We start from the raw sequence: 23,032 nt of genomic DNA, 5'->3' as shown, positions 1-23,032 counted from the left end.
ATCTTCATTTCTCTTTATCTTTCTTTCATAGTCCCTATACCTTTTAACTTCTGTGTTAAATTTGATACAATTTTTCCCATTTAATTTCCTGCTTATTAAACTTATCTTCAATTGTATCTAATCAGATATAAACTTCTTCATGTGTGTTTAAATTTCATTGTATATGATGCATTCATATGTGATGCTTCACATATATGACAATTTAAAATAGATAACACAAAATATAAGACATAAATTCTAGATATTTTCTTTGCTTTGATGATTCTGGCCATTTTGGCATTTTTATTGCCTTTTTTTGTGAATCTTCAGTTTGAGAAGAATTCATTGGAAATGACTCATCTTTTTTTTTTTTTTTTTGTTTCAAGGAAACCAAATTTTCAATGTATGGAAAAATCAATGCCATCTGGGGTTAGGAGTCATCAGACCAGGTGGAAGGTCAACCAGTATATGTTGAGGGGCTAGAAGGCTGCAGCTCCCAGAGTCAGGTAGAACTGGAGACACTGCCGAGGGGCTGGGCCCAGGGCTGCTGTCTACAAAGAGTGCATGATGAAGTACATGAATGCAGACGAGGTCCAGGTCAGGGCCACATAGTAGCCATCACTGCTGAACAGCAGCCCTTTGAGCACACTGAGGATCATCCCCACATATTTGTAGCTGCTGTAGGTCAGCAGGTGGAAAGTGCTCAGTTCACTGCATACAGTGGCCAGGTAGAGCCCAGGAGCAGAGCTAGTACCTCCATTACCACCCACACCAGTGCTGTGCTTGCACACAGACCCAACACCTCTGGAGAGAACCTTTTCTGAATGTCCAGTAGCATGTAGGTGATGAAGGACATCATAGGGATGTAGAGGTCAGGGGCATTGAGGTCATGCCAAGGGGGCAAAGGAGCTTCATGACTGTACTTCACTTCCCAGTTCTGGTGTGTGTAGGGGAAGACAAGCAGCTCTAGCTTCTTGGCCACATAGGCTGTGTCCACAGCAAAAAAATACTTGAGTTTGTTCACAGACACAAAATGGTGTAATTCCTTGTGTACTATGTCCTTTCTGTGAGATGCTATGGAGCTGCCATAGGCCATAGCCACATTGGTATTTGGGTCCCAAAACAAGTGGTTGACATTGAAGGCTGCCTTGGTTCCTGGGGCTGGGTATCCCTCAGGTTGGCTGGAATAACCACCGCTTGTATGATCAAAGAGAGGAGGGGAATCAGGAGTTGCCCAGGCCCTGTGCTTGGAACAGTGGGCTCCATAGCCTGAGTGATAAGTCATTGCTGCGATGCTTGCTCTCCCTGAGGGACGACTGCACTGCCTCATGGGTACGATTGCTAATAGAGCCGCTGCTTCTCTCCCGGGACACAGACTGAGGTTACCCAGCAGCCCGACATGTCCTGGGGCTGGTCAACCGTGGCCACCATGTCTGTAGTGTCCATGACTCATCTTTATTCCACTTGACATTGGCTGACTGTAGCTTTTTACTCTACATGTCCTTCTCCTTGGAGCAACTTTACTTTCTCATAGCATATGACTCCAAGAGAGAGTATGCCAAGAGAATGTGGAAGTTTCCAGTTTTATAAGGCCTAGACTCTGAAACTGGTAAAGCATCTCCTCTACTGAGACTGCATTGATCAGGCAATCAGAGCTTGAATTCTAAGACAGGACTTTTTACCTATCTCTCAAAGAGAGCATTGGTAAAGAAATTTGGGGACATGTTTCAAGCCTCATAGATGCACTCATGATACTCATTCTAGCCTTTGAAAATCAGAAAAATATAGAATAAATAAAGTTATTTTTAGAAATTTTAAATGGATGATTAGAATTATTAAAAATAGTACTGGTCATTGGTCATATTGATCTTTGGGGGATCACTTTGGTCAGGTATATAAGTAGTGATATTCATAATTCACCTTTGTCATTGACACATTCTATAATTCTTGAAACATAATTGTTTACATATGTTATAAAGATATTTTACTTTTGTTTTATCAAGAACATTTCAGCATCTCTATAAACTCAGTGAATGCTGATTGCTTGGAGAAACATCAGCATGAATGGTACACTATGAATTTTCAGAAAAAGACGTTCATCATTGATTTAGTGGAAAATGGTAATAAAATACTTTGACAATAAAGCTCAGTTTTGTAAAACTACAAGTAATATTTTCTGTAAAATTTCCACTGGAAGTATTTGATATTTAAGAGTACTATTGAAACTTTTAGGTGCATAATTTCTCATAGGCAAACATTTTAAGATCTAAGAATGAGTTACTTTTATATCCAGATGAATTTTTCACATTTAATTCTTGTCTGCCTTCTTCTACATTCAAGTCTATTTCAGTTAAAGTACTAAATTTCATCTTGGGCTTTATGTTTTCAGTAGATGTAAAGATGGTTTTACACTTGTCCTGCTGACAGGGGCTTCAGAGACACAATTACAGACAGTCAGTCAATCTGTTATATGATGCGGGAAAGCAAATCAGGGCTCTAGGTGCAATTCAAAGCTGAGAACCCTGAAAAGAACTTTATAGAAATTACTCATAAATAATTTCCAACAGGGCTTCAGTCAAATTATGACAAAAGTCTTTTAAGTACCAAATATGTGCAAATGATTCTGAATTTGGCTTCAAATTATGATTTTTTCTTCTATTTGATTCATTTTCAAAGTCAATATAGTGTCATTATTGTTTCTTTCAGAAGTAGCGAATACATCCAAACTTGGACATATAATATTATTGTGCTTCTGGTGGATGAATTAATCCACCCAAAGCCTCAAAACTTAAAAGTCAAACTCTTGGCATCTTTTCGCCTAGACTGAGGCATCAGACTATATGAATCTTAATTTAAATGCATGGATATAAATCTAATTGAGAAGGCTGTGCATATTATAAATTACTAGTGAACAGTGCATGGAAAGCAGTCTGAATTGTCCATTGAAATCCCCATTCAGGTATTCAGAATGAAGTACTATGACTTGTTATGTGTTCAATGTCTAAGTGTTTGTTTTTCATGGGAAAGGAATATGCTAACCTAACCAGGTAGAACATTATTTCCCAGACAAACTGATAGATGACTATTCCCTTGTACAATGACACCACTCTTCCAGTATTGTCCTGTTTGAAGTTTAATTTATCCTCTTTCAGTCTAATCTCCTTGCAAAATTTTTTGCAAATCTAATACCTAAAATTGATTGTGTTCAAAATGAAACTTGATTCTCCCATTTTTCAATCCCTTACTTAAACTGGAACACTTAGAGACTGACTTTGACACATTCTTTTCTTTGTTTCCACTTATGTACCCCAAATTCTTCCTATTTTGCCTTGGAAGTTTTCTAAATTCTGTCATCCAGTCTTTTTTCTCTTTCTGAGCTAGTTCAACCTGGTCCTGTCTTTTGCTTGGACCAAAGAAATAGGTTTTTTGCATATCTTCTAGCTTCTGGATTTTTTGTTATCTTTTCTCTTTATTTTTAATATTTTTTAGTTTACAATGGATCTTTATTTTATTTATTTATATGTGGTGCTGAAGATTGAACCCAGGGACTCACACATGCTAGGCAAGCACTTTATCATTGAGCCACAACCCCAATCCCATTGTGTAGTTTTTTAATATATCCTTGCCAAGTCTGATGATGTCATTCCTTTATTTGTAAAGGCATAATAATATCAAATTGCATATTTCAGAGTAAAATCCAAATTGCATTGGCAAGTCCAGTCTTTCCATCCTTACCTGCTGCTACTTTTAACTAGACTATCCCAAGCAAATTATTTGTAGTTTGTTATGTATTTGTGATTTAGTTCATATTCAAACTAATATTTCATCTGTTTCCTGATTGACAGCTTCCAAGTTCAAACTTCATTACCACCTCTTTTCAAAGATTTAGGTAAAACAAAGCTATTCTACTTTTATCTTTTTTCTTTCAATATTCTTAGTATTGCATTACCATATAGAGTGAACAATATTATCTAACACTATTAGGTACCTCCTATGTAACTACCATGGCAGTCTAATACTACAGATGAAGTAAATGAGGTGAAAGGAGTTTAAAGTCCCACAGATAATACATGTCAAGGCTGATTGCAGAATTAAGAGGTTAGATATTTAGGAAGCAGGAATTGACAGAGCAATAAACTGAACTGTGATGCATTTAGAGCAAAAACTGCAGCTCATCCCCATCAGGAGCTCTGGAACTAAGATGACTCTGAAGATCCATTTCATCTTGCCACAGTTAAACTGGGCACTTGCAAGTGCACTCACCAGTTAGTTAATGTATGCTGTCAACAGAGAAAAGGAGTAAATCAGAACAAGATGGGCCATCAATAGCTAAGACTCCTGGTCTCTGGGAAATGAAGATCTCAAACATGGAAAGAACACTCCCAGGGGTCATCATGACTTTCATAACACTTACTCTTTCTATTGGTGTCTTCTTTTATGCCATCTGGTGGACTTAGCAAGTTCCACTTAATTTACTTGTCTAGAAATTATACATTCAATATTTTTTGTGGTTGTCCTTACATTTTTGATATGCATACTTTAATTATTGTGTTTGAAGTTAATCACTACTCCTTTCATTCTCCCAGTTAACATAGGAATCATAGTATACTTTAAATCAGATCACCTCTATCAACTCTTGTAATATTATTGTTCAGCACTTGTGGGGGCATCCAGAATTCCATCCAGTGCTTGACAAAGATTCTCTGGAGGATGTTTGCAAAGGCTCATCCTAAAAGGAATTGCTGGATGTTTTGCAATGGAGCATGGTGTTTTTTCTGCTGTGTTTTTCTGATATTATATTACTCATTTCAGTCTGAACAGATTGCTTAAGGGGATGAGGGGAATACAACAAAAATACCAGAAAATATTACCTACAATCTGAAAAACAATGGGTCTTTACCACTAACAAAATTAAAAATAATTTTGCAACTGTGCAATGAGTCCCTAAAAGCCTCTGGAGAAAATAGTTATAGATCCGCCTTTGTCTCCAACAGGCTGGTTAAATTCTAACGATGGTGGTGGGGTAAAAGAATAAGGTTTCACAACATTCCTTCCTTCCTACAAAGAATATGTCACCTCTCTAATAAACGTTGGTACACAATAACCATTGGGACTGCTGCCCTCCTGTAGCCCTTAACTTAGCAATTTAGATATTAACCAGATGGACCTAGTAGAGATGGTCACATGAGATTACTTGTCTATCGCTTTAACCGCAAGAATAATAAGAATAGTCTTAGGTCACATAGAGTTTAGATATTAAGGAAATAAACATTGTATTAGCTCATTGACAGTTAGATATTCTTAAAACAATTGTGATTAGGTAAGGATAATCTATAAGGTTGCTGTTTTCTGCCTATGCTTTGGAAACTTCTTTAATATTAACCACAAGACTGCCATTATAGCCTGAAGAAAAATGTATATAAACCCAGCCTTCCCCAGAATAAAGTGGGATTGATTGCACCAGAACTAGCGTCTGTGTCTTTCATTCTCCATCCATGGCCGACGCTGTCTCCCCACGCCCTGTTTACCTGTGTGGTACCCATGGACTCCTGCTAGGGCTGGACCCCAGCAAGCACTTTTATTGTTTCTCTACACTTAGATCATTATGTGTCAGGGGCGGGCTCTGAGGGCCCCAGAGCTGCACCCTGGCCTGATCTCTAAGATGGCGCCTGGCAGCTTGCCAGAATAAGCCGTACTCATAAACAAGTTTCAGGAAGTAACTCTGATTGGCTGCTGTATATGAGGTGATCCTGGTATCTGCCTGGAGACTATTCCTTGATAGGCTGACTTTCCTGGTAGTCTACTCTCTGATAGGCTGATGTTCTCAATATAAGCCAGAGACTTGTGGAATAAAGTGGCTTTTTGGTTCCTGTGATCAAGAGCGTACGTGTTGTGATTGTCCCTGCGGGTGGTGGGCGATCATAAGTGGTGCCGAAACCCAGGAATAAAAAACTTTACAAGGATAAGTAAGAAAACAAGGTAAGATATTCTAAAAATTTAACAAGTTAAACTGGTTATAAAAAGGTCAAAAATAAACAAGTGAAAGGCAGCCTTAATGTTCGCGGTACACGACTATCCGGACTAAGCGGAAAGCGGTCCAAAAAGGAAAGTAAAACAGTGGACTAAGCAGAAAGCGGCCCAAAAACAGTGAACTAAGTGGAAGGCGGTTGAAGGACTAGATAAGCACGTGGAACGCGGCTTACATTGTACAAGATGGGGTCTGAAATATTGCCGGGGTCCAGCCCTAGCAGGAGTCCATGGGTTCCACACCGGTAAACGGGGCATGGGGAGACAGCGTCGGCGATGGATGGAGAATGAAAGACACAGACTCTAGTTCTGGTGCAATCAATCCCACTTTATTCTGGGGAAGGCTGGGTTTATATACATTTTTCTTCAGGCTATAATGACAATCTTGTGGTTAATATTAAAGAAGTTTCCAAAGCATAGGCAGAAAACAACAACCTTACAGATCATTCTTACCTAATCACAATTGTTTTAAGAATATCTAACTATGTTGATGAGCTAATACAATGTTTATTTCCTTAATATCTAAACTCTATGTGACCTAAGACTATTCTTATTATTCTCATGGTTAAAGTGATAGACAAGTAATCTCATGTGACCATTTCTATTAGGTCCCTCTGGTTAATATCTCAATTGGTGAGTTAAGGGTTACAGGAGGGCAGTGGTGCCAATGGATATTGTGTGCCAACATTTATTATAGGGGTGACATATTCTTTGTAGGAAGGAAGGAATGTCTTGGAACCTTATTCTCTTACCTCACTACCACACATAAACAAAACCATTGTTAAAATTTAACCAGCCTGTTGGAGAGAAAGGCAGATTTATAACTATTTTCTCCAGAGGCTTTCAGAGACTCATTGCACAGTTGCAAAATTATTTTTAATTTTGTTAATGGTAAAGACCCATTGTTTTTCAGATTGTAGGTAATATTTTCTGGAATTTTTGTTGTATTCCCTTCATCCCCTTAAGCAATCCGTTCAGACTGAAATGAGTAATATATTATCAGAAAAACACAGCAGAAAAAACACCATGCTTTGGAGCAAAACATCCGGCAATTCCTTTTAGGATGAGCCTTTGCAATCATCCTCCAGAGGATCTTTGTCAAGCACTGGATGGAATTCCGGATGCCCCCGCAAAATATCAAAAGTTCATATGCAACAACCCTTACGGGAACTGCTTAAGGCCAATGGTACACCTTTAAAAACCAAAACTGCTAGAACATTCTTAGATAAAATAGAGAATGTAGCTCCTTGGTTTTTAGATGAAAGATTATTAAATATTCCACAGTGGGAACATCTTGGAGAGGATCTTCATAAACAGGATCTAATAGCAACAGAAAAGAACTCTTAAAGAGAACAAAGTGAGGAAGGATTGAGTGGTAGTAACCTAGAAAACAATTACTCAGAAAATTTATGAACAAGGGGAAAAGGAGAGCTAAATCTAATACAAAGAACCCCCAAAGAAATAACCAAGTGGTAGTGAAAACTTAAGAACTAGGGGAAAAGGTATTAGAAAGCTAAACCTAATATAAAGAGCTTCAAAATTTGTAGAACCTGCCCGTATTTGAGGACCAAAATAGAGATACCATCAACCATTAGAAAAACTTTAAAGAGGCAGTTAAGACTGATTGGAAACAGGTATGCAGAGCAGTGTTATCTGGAGGACAATGTCTAATTGTAGAGCTCAGTGGCAAAGAAATAGCTGTTGAAACTGCTTGCAGAAACATAGTAGCAAGGTTTCCTGATAGAAATGTTGAGATGTTAATAGGAGAAGGCCAATACACTTCAATAGATGCACAAAATCAGCAGCAAAGAGATAATGCCCTAACAAAAGATAAGAGATAACTATAGTAAAATCTGTTACACCTTATGTCCCAGGTCTTTGTCCAAAGTGCAAAAAAGGAAAACATTGGGCTAACGAGTGCAAATTGGTTACTGTTGAGAGAAAGGTGTTACCAAATCATTTAAGAAACAGGGCACAGAACTCTTCAACTCAAGGCTCACAAAATGGAAGCAGCTGTCATAGCCCTTGTAGAGTTTAAGGAGTAACAGATCTTTTTGCTGATATTGTTTGCATCACTCGGGAAATTCCCAAATTGGAATTGGTTGGACCCATAGCCCCTCATAAGCTGATTTAGCCACATAGATGATTTCCATCTTTTCTCAGTAAAGCAAGCTGCTTATTTTCATCCTGTGTAACTTTTTAATTCTTCATGTTGGTACCTCACCTTTAAGGAGGTTTATAAGTAAAGGGAAGTGCACTGATTAGAAAGTTAATGGAGTTAATATTGAAAAATGTAGAGAGGGTGAAATAGATTTTTCAGCATAATTTGGCACCAAATTTTGGGGATTTTTAGGTTTTACACTAATAGGCTTGGGTGTGCTTGTATTAATTCTATTCTGCATCTACAAATGCCTCAAAGCCAGTCAACAGGCTTATAATGTGATCATAAGATAAGATTTCTGAAAGTGTGGTCTCTCTCTCTCTTAAGCAAAGTCTTTCTCTATTATGCAAAGCCTCTCTCTCTCTCTTCTCTTAAAGCAAGCAAACCTCAGTTCCTCTATCCTCTACACCCACGCAAAGTGTTGCTACAGGCGGTGACAGATTGCCATGGTCGGCGACAGTTACTCACATTCCTGAATTTGGTAACCTTAAACAACTTAAAATGGACAATGGCCCTGCTTATACTTCAACCTCTTTTAACCAATTTCTCACTAAATTTGAAATAACTCTAACCACAGGCATACCTTATAACCCACAAGGACAAGATATTGTTGAACGTGCACATCTCACCCTCAAAAATACTCTTTATAAACAAAAAGGAGGAATAGGGGAGACCTTCAGGTCCCCTAAAGATAAACATTCTCTTTGCCTCTTTATTTTAAATTTTTTAACTCTGGATAATGAGGGTCGCTGTGCCGCTGAGAAACATGGCAATCATAAACAACATGATAGAGCGACAGTAAAATGAAAGGATGTTCTTACAGGACAATGGAACGGCCTGGACCCAGTGCTTTACTGGAGCCATGGCTTGGTTTGTGTGTTTCCACAGGATAAAACATCACCTATCTGGGTTCCTGAGCGACTAACTCGACCAGTGCCAATGCTACCAACAAGTAACTCAGACTAACAAAATGAAGATGCTGAACATACTCCTGATGACCATGATGCTCATAGCCTTTCCCCCCTTGAACTAACTTACAACCTCTTTTCAGTCTATTAGGAGGAACAGTTCAATTATGTACCTTTCCACCTACCCCAGTTTGTGTGTTTCCCTATTTTATGTTTCTGAACTAATGAAACAACCACTTCTCTCAATTGTACTTCAGATTTATGCTATCTCTCTCAATGTTGGAATGCTTCTAGGTTCCCGCTGGCAGTCTTCCTACCAGTCCCAGTCTCTGTTACAGATACAGAACTGCCAGTGCTATTATCAAGAAACAGAAGAGATTTTGGCATCACAGCAGCTGTGATCACTGCCATTGCAGCCTCTGCAGCAGCAGCATTGACACAACCATACAGACAGCAACAACAATCACTTGGCCAAAAATACAGCTGCAGTCTTACAGACTATAGAGACCCTAAACCAACATCTAACAGCAGGCATACTCCTTGTAAATCAAAGAGTGGACTTACTACAAGAACAAGTGGATATCTTGAAAGAACTTTTGGGACTGGGATGTGTTTATCCTTTAAGAGCAGTGTGTGTCACCCCTATTGCTTATAATAACCTTAGCTCTGAGGCTATGTTATCTAAAAATTTCTCTGTCTACCTTACTGGCAATTGGTCATCTACGTTTGATAATTTAACCAGTCAGCTATAAGCTGAAATACTCAGCGTCAATGCCACCAGGGTTCAAGTTGCATTGGTATCCAAAATGTTCTCTTTGTTATCTAAAGCCCTGGGATTGACAAAATAGTGGGCTGGAACAGTAGCTGTTCTGATTATTACCTGCTTAGGGACAGCCTATGTTATATGCAGCCAAATCAGAGTTCGTCAAGATGCCCAACGTCATTGACGGGCTATAGTACAGTCTTTGCCAGCCATTGAGACAGGCACATTCCCCCAAGTATGGCTAAGCATGCTGGACCAGTAGTCAAAGACAGGTAAGATCCATGGAAATGCATACCAACCTAAGACAGGGTTCTGACGCCTGGAGGTCAGAATTCCAATGACGGGTAAGGATGTAATTTGCCATGGACAACCTAAGACAGGCATGGTCCCAAGTCATCTTTTCTTTATTTAAAGAATAAGGGGGAGATGTCAGGGGCGGGCTCTGAGGGCCCCAGAACCGCACCCTGGCCTGATCTCTAAGATGGCGCCTGGTAGCTTGCCAGAATAAGCCGTACTCATAAACAAGTTTCAGGAAGTAACTCTGATTGGCTGCTGTATATGAGGCGATCCTGGTATCTGCCTGGAGACTGTTCCTTGATAGGCTGACTTTCCTGGTAGTCTACTCTCTGATAGGCTGATGTTCTCAATATAAGTCGGAGACTTGTGGAATAAAGCGGCTTTTTGGTTTCTGTGATCAAGAGCGTACGTGTTGTGATTGTCCCTGTGGGCGGTGGGCGATCATAATTATGATTACTGCTGTTTTGTACAGATTTTCTAACATGCTTATTATTCTTTAGTTCCTGCATTTCACTCCCTTCTCTGAGTTCAAATTCCTTAAATGTTTCCTTTCATAGTTCTTTCAGCAATTAAGTGCAAATTTGCTGTGTCTTCTCTTATCTCAGATTCTTTTGTTTGTCCCACCCTTAAATGTTCACTTAGTAGATTGCTGAATTCTAGGTTGGCCATTATTTATTTTTAGTACTTTGACCACATCCTTCAATTTTTCTGGGCTTCTACTGTCACCTTGGAGGAGTTATTAGCTGATATCAGTTCCTGATGAGGGACCCAGCAGATAGCCTTCAGCTTCAACATCCCAACTAGCTGGGAAAATGAATACCTCAGTTCAGAAGGAGGAATCTGTGGTGCTAACTCCACTAGAGTTAACTAATCTGTTTTAAAAAGGAGAAAAGTAGGGAAAGAAACAAAGCTGAAGAAAAACTTTTTAATTATTTCATATTGGAGGTAGACCTGTAGTGATTCAGAGAAAGCTCTCTGCCTGAATTCTTTAGCTTGGTGGCCAAATATACTAATTTTTAATATTCCGTTCATGTTTTAGAAAATAAAGTATCATTTTTTGCCTTGCTTCTAGTTCCTCAACCAGCTGCCAAAGCAACAATGTAATTAATTATTTATTTACTTTGTGGTTTAGCAGAGGGTAAATTTTATTTTCATATGAACTCAAGATGGGAAGCCTAATGATAACATTTGTAACCCCATTAAACTGAGACTGGTTTAGAATTTAAGGAGAAAAGCAGATGCACTAATACACTGTGAAAACCAGATAACTTTGGCAAACTCAGTTAATGTTTCCTTTTAGTTCAGGAAATTTCTTTGGAAATACTGGAATCTCATTTCTACTGTTAAGCAGAAGGGAGGAAGTTCTTCCCATATGGAGTCTATCTCAAAATGTTTAATCCATGTTTTAAAAAATGATTTGAGCTCACTTCCATGAACATGGGAATGTTTTTTTTTTTTTTCTGAAAATAGGAATTAGCTTGAGTGATAGAAAATGATCAATTAATGTAAAATTAATTTACACAAATGTCTACTCCACAGCTTGACAGTTAATGAGTTAAACATAACTGCTCTAAACTTTCTGATTGCTGATGACAAAAGAATACTTACCAAATGCAAAACTTTCATGCTTTATATAATGGCATTTAGTTATAATCTCAGTTGAAAGATTTTGAAGAATCACCTTGACTGGTTTTCCATGCCTGCCCTCCTCCAACAAAAGAAGACTTAAATATCTTACATTAGCTAAAGTGCTATGCTGAAACACATTTTTAATCTTAATTTTTAAACTTGTTCTAGCTATTTATTCATGATAGTAGAATATACTTTGACATATTATACATACATGGAATATAACTTCTTATTCTTCTGGTTGCACATGATGTAGAATTATATTGGTCATGTAATCATATATGCATTAAGCTAGTAATGTCCAATTTATTCTATTTTCCTATTCCCATTCACCTTCCCTTCCCTTCATTCCCCTTTGTCTAATCCAAAGTACTTCTATTCTTTCCCAAGCTCCATATGATTGTGAATTAGCATCCACATATCAGATAAAACATTTGGTCTTTGTTTTTTCAGGATTGGCTTATTTCATTTAGCTTGATATTCTCCAGCTCCATCCATTACCCACAAATGCCATAATTTTATTCTTCTTTATGACTGAGTAATATCCCATCGTGTACATATACCACATTTTCTTTTTCCATTCATCTACTGAAGGGTACAAAATTGATTCATAGTTTAGCTATTGTGAATTGAGCTGCTATAAACATTGATGTGGCTGCATCACTGTAGTATGTGGAAACAAAAATTTACTTAATATTTGTGTCTATAGAATAAGAACTTAAAAACAAATTTGGTAAGTATGTGAAAGGTTAAGAATTGTTAAAGAGAGAATAAATAATGATGTTAACATCAAAATGCAACTGAATACAACAAAAACTATATTCCATGACTTTTCTTTAAACACTTTACAAAGGTATTAAAATGAAAAGTTTCAAAAGTGCTGCAAATATTGAAATATCATAAGGTCTTAGATGTGACTGGACTGAGATAATTACAATGACTGAACAAATCCCCTAGTTCTAGAACTCAAAGTAGAACAGAAAGGATAAACAAAAAGTGTTTTTCCATCCATAGTCCCTGTGTATATTCCACTTTAGAAAAGCATTGCTTGCAAGAAGAAAATCTGAATTTTCCTTTGTCCTCTACCTTTCCCCAATCTCTTCATTTCTTCTAACCAAGCTCCCTTGGCAGCCTTGGGTCTATATTAATAATGTCTCACATTACTTTGTCAGATTTTGAAAAAATATCTTTGTGCTTGTTTTACTTTGCCTTTCACATGACCACAGAATGACTACTTTAAAAGTCCATGGTCAACATTCAAATCAAGTTGAAATTTAGCATGGTATTCAAAGCTCTCTATATTATGTGTCTGCTTCAAACCTAGGCTGGATTTGCAGTTTTTCAACTTTGAGATGTTGTGAAACTAGTGCCCCTTTATAGTAATTTTTTTTTAAATTTTGAATTTGAATCTTTTCCTGGGCTAACAGTACTAATGATGCTGGGCAGAAGCAGTGAGCTGCAACTATTGATCAACCCCATAATCATAAGGAGAAATAATGGAAACTCTGCAGTGTTTGGCGAGACAAAGCCATCATGTTTTGTAGTTTAGTGTATCAATTTTATTTTAAACTCATGCTATTTTCCATCAGGTTTGGATGTCATTCTCTCTGATCTGCATGGCTATCTCATACTTTTTCCTTCAAAATGCATTCAAGTGTCCTCCCAAGAAGCCTTCAAAATGGGTCTTTCTTCACTGCCTTGAAATATCACTCCACTTAGACCTCTAAGAGTTCCCATTCCTCTGCCCACACTACCCATGTACTTTTGGTGTTTTGAAACTGTTACATATTCTGAGAGTTTGCTAGATTCATTTAGGAAAGAAAGTGAATTTAGATAAGCATTTTGGCTCTGATAAACAGTTGGTAGGAAAGGGAATCAAGTGACCTAGGTAAGATTTAGAATTGGTTCTATATTATTTCAAGATTTCCATGATCATCCTTTATTTAAAGTAGTTCAAGATGAATATATTCTCTAGTGCATATCCTTTTATTCACTTCATTGAAGCTTCCATGGGAGAGATAGAACCTAGATCTTTTCCTTGAATATCATATTAACTTCTTGCATCAATTTGGGCAAGACAGCAAAATTTAATTCTTACACTTTAATAAATGAAATGGCTGTTACAGATTTCCTCAGTAGGTTTTTTATTTTCCCTCCAGCTCTAACATTATACAGGTCAGATTCTATACTCTTACCATTCATGTTGTATCCATTTGTACAAGTATTTTAATATGTTGCTTAAAAAAATTTCCCCTCAGCCTTAACATATCTTAAGCATAAGTTTAGTTGGAACTTGTAGTTTTAGGGGATCCCAAAGGAGCTTTCAAGTTTGATTAAAAGCTTTGTGTATTTACTAGGGCTTGTCTACCTATATTCCAGGAAAACATTCTATCAACTTGGTCCTGAGGAATTCATGCTGCCTTTAACAATGATCCCCTTGTTGCCATGAGGTAGAGTGGGCAGCTGACATATGGCAGCATGGTCAGTGTCTATAAAGTGTAGATCTTTTCTTTGAACACTTGGGAATAATTTGATGCTAGACCACATTTGGTTTTCAATGGTTACCATACAAATACACTGAAATTAGGCAATTTATACTGTGATTTTTGAGAGGTGACCAAAACCAGACTAAATAATTTAAAATACCAAGAAAAATATCTTCTAGAGTAGAATGGCCATAATTCAAGTATAGCAAGAATTTATGCAGATGGGATGGTTCATACTCTTCTAACACACTTCTTACTTCTGTTCTGTCCTATGTCATGCTGGCCTCCCAAGAAGAGAGGGTTTTCCATTCTTCTCTTCTCCTCTCTTCTTCCACTTTCTTCTCTTTCATGTGGTTTTGGTGAAAACATTCTTATTTTTTATTAACTGGGATATTAGAAAGTAAGCTTCGTCAGACAGCATCAGAATCATTGGTAGCAATTTTGTGTTTTTGCCTAAAGAAATAATAATCAATGAGACTATTTTTTAAATTCCTGCATTAAATATATGCTCCAATTTAAATGGGAAAATGCTTTAAGAGAAAAACCTTTAAATACTTTTTTTTTACTTCAAATAAATCTAGAAATGAAAACAATACATTGTATGACCAAGTGGTATACTGTACATGTAAAATTAAAAATAATAACAATATAGATTGTTATGCATCAAGTTTCATGTATTTTCTAAATTGGAAGAAAAATTTTTAAATAAGATGTAGAGGAGTTTGGTATTAATTTTGTGACAAGGCAAAGTGAAAAGAACGGGCTCTTGTTAAACACTTACTAATTCCCAAACCCTGCTATAAATTCAGACCTAAAATTCACAATATGTGTATATTGGAGATATATATATATATATATATATATATATATATATATTAGGCACATAGTATGATAGAAGCAGTAAATGAAAAGATAAGGTAATCTTACCGCATAATCATTTTCAAACAATATTACCATAGGTAATGATTTTATATGCATCCTTAGGCAAAATGAAAATAATATGTTTGTATAAATCTGTATGTGCAATGCCCTTTTATATTCTGAAATGCAATTGAACTATTTACACCAAACTTCACATGGATTTTGGACTATTAATAAATCAGAAAAATTTCAATATCAGCCTATATAATCCTATCTCATGACAACATAGTGCTTTTTGAAAACAATATATTTAGCTTAATAATTTTCCTACTGATGTACATATTCATTGTTCCATATTTTTCCTACTATAAATTACATGGTAATGTATGTTACTCTTCATGTATCTTAAGTATTTTGATTAGTGTTGTTTTAGTCAGCTTTTTCACCACTGTGACAAAAAGACCGGACCAGCAAAATCTTACAGGAGGGAAAGTTTATCTGGAGGCTTATGGATTCAGAGGTCTCCATCCATAGACAGCCAGGTCCATTCTTCAGAACTCAAGCTGAGCCTGAACATCATTATGGAAGAATTTGGCAGAGGGAAGTGCCTCACATGGTGATCAGGAAGCAGAGAGACTCCACTCACCAGATACAAATATATACAAATATATACCCCAAAGCCACACCCCCAATGCCCTACCTCCTCCAGCCACACCCCACCTTCCTTCAGTTACCACTCAATTAATCCCATGAGGTGATTAATCCACTGATTGGGTTAAGGCTTTTAACCTAACTCATTTCTCCTCTGAACCTTCCTGCATCATCTCACACATGAGATTTTGGGGGACACCTCACATTCAAATCATAACAAGTGTGTACAAAGAAACAAAAATAAAAGTACAACTGATAAATCAAAATATGTCTGCATCTAAAATTATAATGGGATATCAGGAAGATGGCAGAATAAGACACCCTGGACCTTCCTTCCCTCTTGAGCACACCAGTCAATAGTAATAGAAAAATTTCTTTCACAAGAAATCCGAAAAGTAGTTGAAAGGTTCCTGTACTCTGGGTGTGTACATCCAAGATGGTGAAGAAATTTGAAACACTTTCTTGCATAAACCCCATGCACCCCTAGTATTGTTCCATATGATTGGCAGGTAAATACTAGCCCCCAGCTTCTATTTAGAGAGGGAAAGCCATAGACGATGTGTCTAAGGCCTCAGACTTTCTGGGCCATGTTTCAGCCATTTCAGAGTGCTTATGTAACCTGGCACAGTCTAGTTGCCTGGGACCAGAGATAATAGTATAAGTTAGTAGGTGCAATAGCCTCACATCCTCTCCCCTAGATCAACACAGAGTTGGTGAATGTTCAATTTACAAGTTTCTTCTGGGAGGTAGGGAAGAGTTACAACATATGTCCAATGATCTGACTTTTCTTGGGATTAGCGAGAGGACTGCATTCTGTTCAATCTGCCTCTAGCACTGTCGGGATCACCAGCTGGAGGTCACTGAGAAGAAAGATGGTTATTTGAATTAACATGCATCTAGTGTCCATAACTCTTTCCCCTGACTCAGCAAAGAGTGGAGGCAAAAAACAAAACAAGCAAACAAACAAAACTCCCAGATCTCAACTTCTCCCTGGGGAAAGAGTTGGACAGAATGTCCAATGATCCAAGTTTTCTGAGGGCTTCCTGAGAAAATACTGGGCTTTGGTATCATTTGATACCAAAGAATCCAGTAACTCTAAATAGGATCCAGTATACCCTAGATGTCTTGGGACCATGAAGGAAAAAAAAAGTGGGTTGAACTGCAGAAAGTTTTGGTAGGCACCTAGGATCTCTGGCCAAACTGATTTGATGAGAGTCCTCTCCTATGTGAGGCTAGTCCATGAAGACTGTTTTGTCTAATGTGTAAGGTATCATTAAAGAATCAAGGAAAATGAAGAAGTAAGGAATATGTTCCCCAAAAGGGAACAAGTAAGTTTCTAGAGACTGACCCAAAAGAAATAGGATATGCTTGACAGAGAATTCAAAATAACTGTCGAAAATATGCACACAAAAGTAAGCAGAAAAATTCATGAGCTAAATGAAAATCTCAACAAAGATAAAGAAAATATTTAAAAGTACCGAGATTCTTGAACTTAAGAATATAGTAACTGAACTAAAAATTCACTGGAGATCTTCATTAGCAGACTAAGTTAAGCAAAATAAAGGTTCAATGTACCTCAGGACTGGTTAGTAGAAATCAGTCAGAGTAGTGAAGAGTAATTTTAAAATAACAAAAAAAGAATGAAGAAAGCTGCAGGGATTTATTAGATACCATCAATTTCATATACATTGTGAAAGGATCAGAAGAAGGGAAAGGACCAGAAACACAGAAAGTGTACACTGAAAATTTCCCAAATCTGTGGAACAAAAGGGGCATCCCATTCCATGAATGAATTCAATTAAAATGTATACAAATAAATCACTGAGACACATTATACTATAATTTTCAAAATTAAAGACAAAAGATAATTTTGAAAGAAATAAAAGAAACTTGTTTTCTAAGTGGAACCTTACATGAAAATAGCAGATTTTTCTGTGGACATCAGAGAGTGGAAAGATATATCTCAAATTCTGAAAGGAAAAATAATTCACTAATTAAGAATACTATTATTGATAAAACACTCCTTCAAAAATGAAGAAGAGATAAAGGCATCGTCAGACAAATAAAAACTGAAGTATTTTATCATCACTAGATCTTGCATTACAAGAAATACTAAAAGGGAGTTATTTAACTTAAGAATAAAGGATGCTGAACAAACACAAGATAGTATAAGAGAGTATAAAACTCATTGGTTAAGGTAAATATATAGACAAACAGAAGACTGCATTATTGTATTATATAAATTCAAAAGATACAAGAAATAAAAACAACTATAACCAACATGTTAGTGGGGTGGCAGTTGTAAAAATATAGAATTTTCATGAATGATTAAAGCTGATATCAATCTTAAAGTACAGTGTTATAACAAGATCTCTTATACAAGCCTACAACAAAGGAAATGTAGAATTTACACACACGCACACACACATACACACACAAAGAAATCAAAGCACATCAATATAAAACATCAATGAAACATAAAGGACAGCAGAGAAATAAAGAGGGGCAAAAGAACAAGATAAATTAAAAATCATTAATAAAATGGAAATAGTCCTTCAAAGTAAGTGGATTAAACTCCCCAATTATAAAAGAGTAACTGAATGGATGAAATTAAAACAAGATATAACTGTATGCTATTCATAAGAAACTCACTTTAGATATAAAAACACACATAGCCTGACAGTGAAGAGATGGAAAAAGATATTCCACACAAATGGCAACTAAAAGAGAGAGGTGAGTGGGCTACAGTTACATCCAATAAAATAGGCTGAAATCAAAACTCTTAAAATATGCAAAGTACTTTATGCAATGAAAATTGTTGATTTACCAGGAAGATATACAAACAACAAACGCATATATACACAATATCAGAGCACTAAATTATATGAAACAAATATTATCCGAATAGGTAGGAGAAGTAGATAGCAATACAATAATAAGACTTTAAAAGTCCCATTTTAATAATAAAAAGAACAACTATATTGAAATAATAATCAGCAAAAATGGTAACAGCAAAGCAGACTTGAACAACACCATAAGACAAATGGATTTCACAGCCATAAACAAAAGATTCCATCCAATAGCAGAATACACATCTTCTAAAGAATACACAAGGAACATTCTGAAGAACAGATCATGTATTAGATCACAAAACAAGTCAAAAAATTTGAGAAGATTGAAATCACATCAGGTACCTCTTCTGAACTATAAAGGAATGGAGACCTACAAGACAATAATCCTGATGAGCATATATTTAAAAATTTTCAAGAAGCCCTAATAAATGAAATTCAATAGCATATTTAGGATCATGCACATGGCCAGGTGAGATTTATTTCTGAGATACAAGGAATGTTAAATACATCATCAATTAATATGATACACTCCTTGAACAAAATAAAAGATAAAAATCACATGATTACCTCAACAGATATGGAAAAAGTATTTGACAAAAGTTTACAAACTTTAATGAGCAAAACTCTAAATAAACTAGGAATAGAGAAATTACCTCAAAATTATAAACGTTAAATTTTAAAAGTCCAAGGGGAATAACATACACAATGATGAAAAACTAAAAGCCTTTTTCTTAGGATCTATAGCAATATATGTCTGCACTTACCACTTCTATTCAACATAGTAATGAAAGTTCTAATGAGAGCAATTAGGCATGTATAAGAAGTAAAAGATATCCAAGTCAAATAGGGGGAAACAAAATTATCCATGTTTACAGATGACATAATCTTATATATAGAAAACCCTAATGTGCCATCAAAAAATGATTGAATTAATAGATGAATTCAGTAAAGTTGTAGGATGCAAAATCCATTGTGTTTGTATATACTGACAACAAATAGGAAATCAGAAAAACAGTCCCATTTACAATAGCACCAAAAACAATAAAATACTTAGGAATAAACTTGAAGAGGTGAAAGAATTTTACACTAAACAGTATAAAAATATTGATGAAAGATATTAAAAACCAAACAAATGGAAAGACATCACTTGTTCATGGATTGGAAGACAATACTGTTAATGTGCTCACACTATCCAAAGTGATTTAAAGATTTTTTGCTATCCCTATGATATATTTTACAAGACTATAAAAAAAAAAACACTAAAATTTCTGTAGATCCTCTAAGGACCCTATAAGGATAAAATGGCCTTAAATAAGAACAAAGCTGGAGGTACCACATTTCCTAACTTCAGCATACAAGTATATAATAATTAAACAGAATAGTAGTGGTATTAAAATAGACATATCAACCAGTGGTCTAGAATAGAAAGCCCAGAAATCAATCTCCATCTTTATACTCAACTTATGTTTGATAAGGATTCCAAAAATATTCAATGGATAAAGGATAGTGTCTTCAACAAATGAAACTGGGAAAACTGGATAACTAGTACAAAAGGATGAAAGTGTACTGCTGTCTTATGCCATATTCAAAATCAATTGAAGACCTAAAAGACCAGAAATCTCAAACATCCAGAAGGAAGCATGTGAAAGAGTTTGTGATATTAATCTCACAATAATTTCATAGATGTGACCCCAGAAATACAGAAAACAAAAGCAAATAGGTAAGTAGGACTATATTAAATCAAAAATCTTTCTCACAACAAAGGAAATGATACACAAAGTTGAAAAGCAACAGATGTTTTGGAAGAAAATATTTGCAAAGCATTTATCAAGTAAGGAGTTAATTTCCAAAATATATAAGGAACTCTCACACTTCACTGGCATGAAAACAAAGCAAAATAAAAATTGATTCTTAAAAAATGCGTTAAAAATGCGGATCTTCAGCCCCTCCGCCAAGCGATTGGGGGGCGGCAGGGGGCTGGGAGGGCTGGCGGCGGGGAGGCTGGAGGCACCTGGGCCAACTAGGTCCGCCCGGGGCCAGCAGCGTCCGCCGGGCGGCGGGGAGGAGGGAGCCACGCAAAGAGCAGCGCCTGGGCTGGCACAGCGCGGCCTCAGCCCCAGGACCCGCGCTGCTGCCCTTCGGCCTTGGCGGGCGGCCCATGGCGAGATTTTCGTAGGTTCGTTTTATATGGGTGATGTCCCAGGCCATCAATCTCTGCTGAGATTTTGCGCTGAATTTGAGAGTTTGGAGAATCCAAGCGGCCTTGTCACTTCAGAGGCGTATTCAGCTGAAAATTTTCATCTTTTTGAAGAGTTCTGCACTTTGCCAGTCACCACTTGTAACTGTGTGCCAAAGAAGGACTCCATGAAAGATGACAGGAGAAGTCATTGTCATAGCCAAGTGGGACTACACTGCCCAGCATGACCAGGAGCTTCACATCAAAAAGAACGAGCGCTTGTGGCTGCTAGATGACTCCAAGACACGGTGACGGGTGAGGAATGCGGCCAGCAGAACGGGATACGTGCCGTCCAACTACGTGGAATGCAAGAACAGCCTGAAGAAGGGCTCCCTCGTGAAGAACCTCAAGGACACCCTGGACCTGGGCAAGACCTGCAGCAAGCCGAGCGCCAGCGACGCGTCGCCTACACCCAGCACTGACGCCAAGTACCCCTCCAATGGTAGTGTTGCTGACCGCGTCTACGACCTCAACATCCCAGCCTTTGTCAAGTTCGCCTACGTGGCCAAGAGGGAAGATGAGCTCTCTCTGGTGAAGGACTCGTGCGACACCGTCCTGGAGAAGTACCCCGAAGGCTGGTGGCTGAGCAGCTTCAACAGTCACGTCGGCTGGTTCCAGTCCAACTACGTGCTGAAGGAGGTGGAGGAGGCCGCCGCCAAGTCCCAGAGCTTCCTGAGCCTGCGGAAGGGCGTCTCCCTGAGCAATGGCCAGGGCGCCCGGGTACTGCACGTGATGCAGACGTTGTACCCCTTCAGCTCTGTCACCGAAGAGGCGCTCAACTTCACTTCGAGAAGGGAGAGACCATGAGGTGACCCAGAAGCCCGAGAACGACTCAAGAGTGGTGGAAATGCAAAAATGCCCGGGGTAAGGTCGGCCTGGTCCCCAAAAACTAAGTGGTGGTCCCTCAGTGACGGGCCAGCCCTGCACCCTTCAAACACCCCACAGATCAGCTACACTGGGCCCTGACTAGCAGGCGCTTCACAGACCGTGAGTGGTACTATGGGAACCTGACGCACCACCAAGCCCAGTGCGCCCTCAACTAGCGGGGTGTGGAGGGCGACTTCCTCATTAGGGACAGCGAGTCCTAGCCCAGTGACTTCTCCGTGTCTCTCAAAGCGTCAGGGCAGAACAGGCATTTCAAGGTGCAGCTCGTGGACAACGTCTACTGCATCGGGCAGCTGCAATTCCACAGCATGGTGAGCTGGTGGAACACTGCAAGAAGGAGACCATCTTCACTAACGAGCACGGGGAGAAGCTCACCTCATCAGGGCCCTGCAGTGACGGCGCCGCGGCGGCCTCCCCTGTCCCTGCTCCAGCGCGGTGCTGCGCCCTTGCTGCCCTCTGGAGCCCTGCGGTCACCCTCCAGGCGGTCCTGCCTAGCCCGCCGCCCTGTGCCATCGCCGCCCCAGGCCCTTGCAGGCATGCCCAGCCCACGGCCTCCTGGCCAGCTTTAGAGGCTGGAGGTTGACAGGGCGTGCCTGCCCACCTGAGCCCTGTCCAGTTGGAAGAGTGGTTGTCTGTCCACATCGTCCCACAGAACTCCCCATGTAGCCACATCGGGTACCGGCTAAGGACACCTGGGCTGTGCGCAGCGTGAGAGTGAACCACAGCGCTCTCAGTTGTGGCGGCCTGAGCTCTGGCTCCCTGGTACCAGGTGTTCCAGCCAGCGGCCCTCATTCCAGATCCTGGTGCAGACGCGGCTCCCACACTGCAGGCCGCAGTTGCATTTGAACATAGCGATACTGGAATGCCGGGTTGGTGGCAGTGAGAAACTGTCCAGTGCCTTTGAGGCTGTGCTTGCAATTAAGAGAATTCCCATGACAGTCAGTCTGCAGAAGAGGGACCAGTGATGCAGAAAGACAGGTTTTGGTAATTGACTCCCAGATGTGCCATCGCCTAGTGCTGCTTCCCCTCCCGCTTCGGCTTGTTTGAATTTCACAACTATGTATTTAATTCTCAAAGTAAGATGTATCTTTAGCGGTTTATTGACACTAATAACAGATGATTAAGGAAAACAGCTGATCTTTGGGGAAGGGGAGAAAGGAATACTTTACACACACAGACTATATATATAATATATATATTTTTTCAGTGTTTACAAAAGAATATGTGATTGGTAGTAAAAGACACAATGTTTATGAAAAAAATTGCATTTTCCTTTTTTCTTTACATTTGAACTTCT

At 38.4% G+C, this 23,032-nt stretch overlaps 2 pseudogenes; one reads left to right on the top strand and one right to left on the bottom strand.

Moving 5' to 3' along the window:
• Nucleotides 1-419: 419 nt before the first annotated feature.
• LOC124962444 (protein YIF1A-like) lies at nt 420-1,264 on the bottom strand (annotated as a pseudogene).
• A 19,721-nt stretch (nt 1,265-20,985) lies between these two features.
• LOC124962463 (cytoplasmic protein NCK2-like) lies at nt 20,986-22,131 on the top strand (annotated as a pseudogene).
• The last annotated feature ends 901 nt before the right edge of the window (nt 22,132-23,032 follow it).

This window comes from Sciurus carolinensis, chromosome 12 (genome assembly GCF_902686445.1).
Source record: "Sciurus carolinensis chromosome 12, mSciCar1.2, whole genome shotgun sequence".
Taxonomy (NCBI): domain Eukaryota; kingdom Metazoa; phylum Chordata; class Mammalia; order Rodentia; family Sciuridae; genus Sciurus; species Sciurus carolinensis.
The sequence above is the reverse complement of the archived record's forward strand: the minus strand, read 5'-3'. Positions and strand labels throughout refer to the sequence as shown.